The sequence below is a fragment of the Pipistrellus hanaki genome (genome assembly GCF_964339955.1).
Source record: "Pipistrellus hanaki genome assembly, chromosome: 5".
NCBI lineage: Eukaryota > Metazoa > Chordata > Mammalia > Chiroptera > Vespertilionidae > Pipistrellus > Pipistrellus hanaki.
Window position 1 is genome coordinate 3,972,819 of NC_140507.1, and position 8,904 is coordinate 3,981,722.

Here is an 8,904-nt window from a genome sequence, read left to right on the forward strand (position 1 = left end):
TGGCTGCGTGAGAGCAGCGTGCGGACCCCTCAGCGGAGAGGCCTGGAGCCCGTGGGCGGAGGGGAGGGCCGGGGGGAGTGCCACTCTCCAGGCTCCGGGTCTCCACCAGCTCCGCAGGCAGGGAGCGTGGGCCGCAGTGCCTGGGACAGCTCTGAGCAGAAGGTGGACTAAACATTGACTGCTGTGCTTCACACTCGTCCTCCGTGTCTTACACTTGGCCGTGACGTCACACACGGCGACGCCCACGGAAACCCACCCCCAGGCCCTCCCCGGGACCCCGATTCCGTTTGTCCTCAGGGAACCCGGCCGATCGGTGTTGGGTGGCGCTGCGTCCTGTCTGGTGCTGAACCCGGTGAATATGGGGGGGTGACTCCTGCTTTCGGGGACCCAGTTCCAAGAGAGCAGTTACAAAAGGAGCAAGAACACACAACACTGCCGAAACCGGTGTGGCTCAGTGGATAGAGCCTGTGGACTGAAAGGTCCCATGTTGATTCCGGTCAGGGGCATGTACCTTGGTTGCAGGCACATCCCCAGTGGGGGGTGTGCAGGAGGCAGCTGATCAATGTTTCTCTCTCATCGATGTTTCTGACTCTCTGTCCCTCTCTCTTCCTCTCTGTAAAAAATCAATAAAATATATTAAAAAAAAAAAAAAAAAAAAAGAATACACAGCACTGCACCAGAGGCCTCTTCATCTCAGTATCATTATCCAAACCCCTGGCCTCGGTTTTATGGAGAAGCGGAGACCTCAGGAAATAAGCCATGGCTAATGAACTGAGCGCTTTCACCAAGAGGCCTCCTCCAAACAGCCCCTCGGCGCCGAGACCCCCGAGTCCAAGAGCCTGCACAGGTGACCCCAGGAGAGGGCAGCCCCCGTCAGGCCCCGGGCCAGGCCGCCTGTCCGCACGGGGTAGCCCACAGGCCATGTACCCGTGAAGGAAGCAGTCACTGCCACAGAAGGCGTGGGTTTTAAGTGGGTTTGAAAGGGCTTGGGCAGACATTTCTCCAGAGAAGACACACAAGCAGGCAGTAAGCACGTGAATATGCTCAACATCGCTAATCACGGGGGAAATTCGAATCCAAACCGCAATGAAGAAACACACAGACTGCCACCGGGCGGCCACTGTTCAAAACATAGCACACAGGAAATGGCCCTGGCCGGTGTGGCTCAGTGGATAGAGCGTCGGTCTGCAGACTGAAAGGTCCCAGGTTTGATTCCGATCAAGGGCATGTACCCTGGTTGTGGGCACATCCCCAGTAGGGGTGTGCAGGAGGCAGCTGGTCGATGTTCCTCTCTCATCAGTGTTTCTAGCTCTCTATCCTTCTCCCTTCCTCTCTGTAAAAAATCAATAAAATATATATTTTTTTAAAAAAACACAGGAAATGACACACGCTGGCCCTGATGGGGCGGAGTGCAGACCTCTATGTGTTGCTGGCGGCAGTGCACATGGCTCAGCTGCCCTGGGAGCGGTATGGCGGTTCCTCAGAAAATGAAATAGGAATGGATCATAGGATCCAGCAATTCTGCTTCTGGGTCTGCACCCAACAGATGTAACAACAGGCCTCACACCGCAGCCACCTGGTGTTCATAGCAGCATTCACAGCTAGAAGCCCACGTGGCCACTGACCGATGGAGGAGTAAACAAGATGTGGCACATACACACACTGCAGAACGGCCTTCAGCCCCATACACACACTACAGAACGGCCCTCATACACACACTACAGAACGGCCCTCAGCCCCATACACACACTACAGAACGGCCCTCATACACACACTGCAGAACGGCCCTCATACACACACTGCAGAACGGCCCTCATACACACACTACAGAATGGCCTTCATACACACACTACAGAACGACCCTCAGCCCCATACACACACTGCAGAACGGCCCTTATACACACACTGCAGAACGGCCCTCAGCCCCATAACCACACTACAGAACGGCACTCAGCCCCATATACACACTGCAGATCGGCCCTCAGCCCCATACACACACTACAGAACGGCCCTCATACACACACTGCAGGACGGCCCTCATACACACACTGTAGAACAGCCCTCAGCCCCATACACACACTACAGAACGGCCCTTATACACACACTACAGAACGGCCCTCAGCCCCATACACACACTACAGAACGGCCCTCATACACACACTGCAGAACGGCCCTCAGCCCCATACACACACTACAGAATGGCCCTCATACACACACTACAGAACGGCCCTTATACACACACTGCAGAACGGCCCTCAGCCCCATAACCACACTACAGAACGGCACTCAGCCTCATACACACACTGTAGAACAGCCCTCAGCCCCATACACACACTACAGAACGGCCCTCATACACACACTGCAGAACGGCCCTCATACCCACACTACAGAACGGCACTCAGCCTCATACACACACTACAGAACGGCCCTCAGCCCCATACACACACTGCAGAACGGCCCTCAGCCCCATACACACACTACAGAACGGCCCTCAGCCCCATACACACACTACAGAACAGCCCTTATACACACACTACAGAACGGCCCTCATACACACACTACAGAACGGCCCTCATACACACACTGCAGAACGGCCCTCAGCCCCATACACACACTACAGAACAGCCCTTATACACACACTACAGAACGGCCCTCATACACACACTGCAGAACGGCCCTCAGCCCCATACACACACTGCAGAACGGCACTCAGCCTCATACACACACTACAGAACGGCCCTCAGCCCCATACACACACTACAGAACGGCCCTCATACACGCACTGCAGAACGGCCCTCATACCCACACTGCAGAATGGCACTCAGCCTCATACACACACTACAGAACGGCCCTCATACACACACTACAGAACGGCCCTCATACACACACTGCAGAACGGCCCTCAGCCCCATACACACACTGCAGAATGGCACTCAGCCTCATACACACACTACAGAACGGCCCTCAGCCCCATACACACACTGCAGAACGGCCCTCATACACACACTGCAGAACGGCCCTCAGCCCCATACACACACTGCAGAATGGCACTCAGCCTCATACACACACTACAGAACGGCCCTCAGCCCCATACACACACTACAGAACGGCCCTCATACACACACTACAGAATGGCCCTCAGCCCCATACACACACTACAGAACGGCCCTCATACACACACTGCAGAACGGCCCTCATACCCACACTGTAGAACAGCCCTCAGCCCCATACACACACTACAGAACGGCCCTTATACACACACTACAGAACGGCCCTCAGCCCCATACACACACTACAGAACGGCCCTCATACACACACTGCAGAACGGCCCTCAGCCCCATACACACACTGCAGAATGGCACTCAGCCTCATACACACACTACAGAACGGCCCTCAGCCCCATACACACACTACAGAACGGCCCTCATACACACACTACAGAATGGCCCTCAGCCCCATACACACACTACAGAACGGCCCTCATACACACACTGCAGAACGGCCCTCATACCCACACTACAGAACGGCACTCAGCCTCATACACACACTGCAGAACGGCCCTTATACACACACTGCAGAACGGCCCTCAGCCCCATACACACACTACAGAACGACCCTCAGCCCCATACACACACTGCAGAATGGCACTCAGCCTCATACACACACTACAGAACGGCCCTCAGCCTCATACACACACTGCAGAACGGCCCTCATACACACACTACAGAACGGCCCTCATACACACACTGCAGAACGGCCCTCACACACACACTGCAGGACGGCACTCAGCCTCCAAAGGGAGGAAATTTGAGGCGCGCTGCTGTGCGGATGAGCCGTGACCACATTACGGTAGGTGAGATAAGCCAGACACAGAGACACTGGATGATCCCACTCACACGAGGTCCTGGGGAGGCAGTTCCCGGAGACAGAATGCAGAGCAGCGGTTAGTTACGAGGGGGCAGGAGGGAGGTGCGGGGAGGGGGGAGGGCGCGGGGGGACACAGTGTTTAATGGGGGCAGAGCTTTAGTTGGGAAAGGAGAGAAACGCCCTGGAGACGGATGGTCGGGATGGCTGTGCACTAATGTGAATGTGCTTATTGCCCCTGGCTGTGCACTGAAGCACGGCTTTCATGGTACAGACTGTGTTAGGTACATGCTACCGCAGTTTTAAAGAACGAAGTCCCAAACTTTAAAAGGAAAAGAGGCAGGCCTTCTGGAAGCCGAGGAAGCATCAGTCCGCTTACACCCAGGGTGACGGGGGATGAGGACTGGGGGTGGGACCAGCTCACTGACGAGAGGAAATGAAGGCTGAGAACAAGAGGAGGGTCCCGAAGAGAAAGACAGGACCTCCGGGGGTTACGGGTGATCTTGGGGGAGGAGGGAGGAGGGAGGAGGGAGAAACAGAAGGGGTCTGTAATACTGCCAACAATAAAAAATACATTTTAAATAAAAGAGTGTCTTGGGCAAGCCTGTTTGAGGAGCCAGGGCTCTGGTGGAGACACCCGGATTCCAGCCCGCCCCGGCCCACACGAGGCGGCTCAGGGAGGCCATGGCCCTGGGTTAGAATTACAGCCCCAACCATTCCACTCCTGGTCCCCAGGACACGTGACTGCTGCTTTGTATGGCAAAACCAAGCCTAGCACAACGCGCCCACGTCTGCAGGCGGGGTAGTTAGGGCGAGGTAGCCCGGGGTTGTCGGGGGTGGGGCCCCAGGAGCCAGGGTGCTCTGGAACCAGAAGCGGGGGTCACACAGCCTCCTGGAGCCCCCGAAGGACTCAGCCCTGCTGGCCTGTGATCCCAGGACCCCTGGCCCTCAGAACCGGAAGATCCAATATGCACTGTTTTCAGCCGCTCAGTGTGAGGGGCCAGAAAACGAGCACATTTCCCTGGAGCCTGTTCTCCACCAAAACCTGAAACCAGACACTGCCCCCTCCCTGCACAAGGCCCCGGGGTCCCCACTGCTGCGGGGGAGCCTGAGCTCCCAGCCAGGATGACAGGCCCTGCCCGCCGGTCCTGGGGCCTGGCCTGTCTCCTCCTCTTCCCTCCTCCAAACTGCAGCCTCGGTTTCAGGCCGCTTCACCCCGGAACCGGGGCCTCGCCTGGCCGTGTGCACGGCGGCACCACAGGGAGCCCCACAACAGCCCGGGGGACGAGGCGGCGGAGCCTTTGTGTCAGAGGTGAGGCCAGCCTCCGCCAGCCAGCAGGACGCAGGGGGGAGCGAGGGCAGCCCAGGCCTGAGCTCAGCCCGGGTGGGGGGCCCGGAGCCTCCCTGTCCCTCACTCTCTGCGGTTCCACCGCCCCGCACACAGCAGGTGCTCAGTGAACACGCCGTAAAGGAGTGGAACAGCGAGTACGTGGTGGGCCCGCAGGGATCGCAGCTAAAAGCCGCCCCCCCCCCCCCCCCCCCCCCCGCCTGGTGAAAACCAAAAGGCGACAACACAAAACCCTTTGGGGCCACTATGGCCCACCTGCTCCCTGTCCCCATCCCCATCCCGCGCGAAGCTCCTTAGGACAGAAACCAGGCGCCCCTTCCCCCCCTCCTCCCCTCTAACCCTCCCCCCACGTGTTTGCAGCCAGGAGAGCCCCACGCCTGAGCGTCCCCTCGGGACGTGACCTTGGTCCTGCGGGATCCTCTTCAAAGTGGGAGCAGCTAACGGTGCCGGACTCCCAGCAACCAGGTGGCGGGCTGTGGGGCGAGGGCGGCTCTCCCAGCTGTCTGAGCCGGGAGCTGAAACCCAGCGGCTGGGATTCCTCCCCTCCTTTTCCTCTTTCATCCGCGGCCTCTGGGGCCTGCGGTCCGGAGTCAGGTGCGGGGTGAGCCGCAGGGGCCGCAGCGGGAGGCCCCGGAGCCGGAGCCGGGCCCGGACACCTGCCCCTTTCATGTGCCTGAGCCTCCGCCGGCCCCTCCGGTCCGGGCCCTGGGCGCCAGGTGTCTGACGCCGCAGCTCCGTGCCCGCGCCTCCTGCACGGATGGGGTGAGGCGGCCGGAGGGCCGCAGGCCTCGGCGCAGACAGTGGGGAAACACGCCGGGAGTGGGAAGGGGGCGTTCTGTTAGGTGGAGAGAAGGTCCTTGGGTGGCTGGGAGGCAGCCTGGTGGCGAGGGAGGGGGCGTTGCTCCGAAGGGGCAGAGATGCTTGTCGGGACCCCGAGGGGCGGACGTGGCCCGGAGTGCCTGCCTGCCACGGACAGCGGTCCTCTCGAGGGGACATGTGTGCGGTTATCTCTCTTCTTTCTGAATTTGTACCGTGGCCAGACATCTCCTTGGAAAACGGAAAAAGAGCACATTTTATGTTGAAAAACCAAAAAAAATATCTGGCTGTCCCTGCAGGGACCCCTGATCAGCCCCAGCAGGTGCTCAGCACAGCATTTGGCAAATGTCCTTCCCCTGAGGCCCAATCAGGCCTCGAGCAGGCGGCCTCAGCCCCGCCCCCGCCCCCAAGGGCGATGTGCGGATGGGGTGCCCCCTGCCCTGTCCCTAATGCCCCCTGCACCCTCCCGGGCACAGAACCCGCCCGCCGGAGGAGCGACCACATCCTCCAGCCGGGGAGCCGGCCATGACTGGCAGGCCTGGGGCAGGAGGCTGTGGGTCAGACCAGGCCCTGAGGAGGCAGGAGACCTGGGAGGGCCCGGGTGGTACCCCAGCTCTGCATCGTGCCCCTCGGGCAGCCTCTGGGAGCCTGGATTCCCTGGCTGTAACACGGGCTGATACAGCCCCGCGCATGCTGTGGGAGGGTAAAACGTGGTGATGCAGGCTCCTGTACACCAGCTCTCTTCCCCCGCTGCCTGGGGTCCGGATCTCCAGCAGGAGACGGGCCTACGGCAGAGGCAGAGTCCCAGAGCCGAGACCCCTCACGGACAGCCCCAGGCCGTGCAATTGTGCGGTGGGGGTGGGAGTGAAACACTGCTTCTAGCTGCGTGACCTTGGCCCCACGCCTCTCCCCGCGGGCCGCGTTCCTGTGCGTCACCGGCTCCTGACGTCCTCGCTGCCGCCGTGACACTCACACGGACACACCCACTCCACGGAGCCGTCAGAGTTCACAAGTCACCGAGTGGGGCTTCTAACTGTGCTGAAGAGAGAGATATCACCGCGTTCGCTGCCTGGCCTCTGGCCACGCGGGCCCCTGGGGCTGCTCTGGCAGAGGCTCTGCTGTCCCTGGGCCTGGTGACCTTGGCTGTGTCCGGAGGCCAGAGAGGCTGGGGGGCGGGTTGACCAGCCCGCTCCGTCCTGCTTGACCGCCCCAGTGGGAAGAGGGGCCGGCCGTTGCCTGTGGTTCTATATTTACCCCCGCCGGCCTGCGCGGCCCGGGTGTGCGCTGATCCCTGCCCAGCGCCTCCCCGGCCGCTATCGCCGACACAGACGCCTTATCTCCTGAGAGGCCCAGGCGGCGACTCTGCTTTCAGGTTGAAACCCCCACCGATCACAGTCCCCATGCTCTGCGATAGCCTGTGGCTGCGCCCCATCCCTCCCCCCACCCCCGGCCGGCTCCCCGGCTGGTCCCTGCCCTCCATCGCGTTCACGGGGAGCCTCCGCGTCACCAGGCAGGCGCGCACACGCTCAGTCCGGTTCGAGCCGTGCTGGCGGCTGGGAGAGGCGTTTACCGCATACACAGGGGCCTGCCCCCCTGGAGCTCACAGTGAATAAGACGTTGGCAGGTGGGAATGAGCGCGGCCATAGGAGGAGACGGGCAGAAAGACAATAAGAGGGAGGAGCACCTTCCGGCTGGCCTGGCTCAGTGGTTGAGCATTGACCTATGAACCCGGAGGTCATGGTTCGATTCCCGGTGAGGGCACAGGCCCCGGTTGCAGGCTCGATCCCCAGTGTGGGCTGTGCAGGAGGCAGCAATCAGTGATTCTGTCTCATCGTTGATGTTTCTCTCTCCCTCTCCCTTCCTCTCTGAAATCAATAAAATATAATAAATAAATATGTAAAACATACACTGAGTAATCTTAAAGCGGAGGGAGGGGAGGCACCTCTAGTTGGGGGGCCAGCTCCCGGCGTAGCTGATGGACTGGGCTCTCTGGGTGCATGAGGGGGTGCTCGCCTGGTAACCTGGTGAGCCCCCGTGGTTCTCACCTCATCTTGTACAAAGGTCTGGGGCCTCCTGGGAGCAGATCCTGCCTCGGGGGTGGACTTACGTCACTCAGGTCGCCCTGGATTTTGTGGGTTGAGCCGTGTCCCCATAAAGAATGGGAAGGCTTGATCCCAGGACCTCAGAACGTGACCTTGTCTGGAATCAGGGTCGTTGCCGACATAGCTAGCTGAGGTGAGCCCTCACCCCCTCTGCCCGGCGTCCTGAGAACACCCGGAGCCACTCCGCCCTGACTGCGGAGGGCGCCATCAGGACAGGCAGCACCGGAGTTACTCTCCCGGAGGCTCCGGGCGGGCGTCCAGGGCAATGCAGAAACCGCTGGCACCACCCGGCTCTGGCCTGCGGTGCGGCCTCTGCCTGCTTCCCCAGCCCTGCCCGCTGGGCTGCACAGGCGCCCCGCTGGGCTGCACAGGGGGCGGGTGGTGGGGCGGCGCTGGGACAGAACCGGCCCAAACCCATCCCTGCTCCCCACGCAGCTGAGCCCGGCTGCTCCCTGAGAGGCGCTTTGAAGCCAGAGGTGGGGTGGGCCCTGAGCCGGAGGCCGCACCTGGAGGCGCTGTGGCTGGGAGGACCCTGGAGGCGCTGTGGCTGGGAGGGACCCTGGAGGCGCTGTGGCTGGGAGGGAGGACCCTGAGCGCTGCCAGGAGGGCGGGGAGAGGCGGGAGAGGGCACTCCCGCCTCACTGCCCTCTGGACCCAGCTGGATGGATGACCCTGGGACCAGAGGGGTGGGGGCGCGGGCGGAAACAGAGCTGCTTCTCATTTCAGTGACGAGCGGCAGCCAGACCTTTTCCTGGTGGACAGTGATGAAAGAGG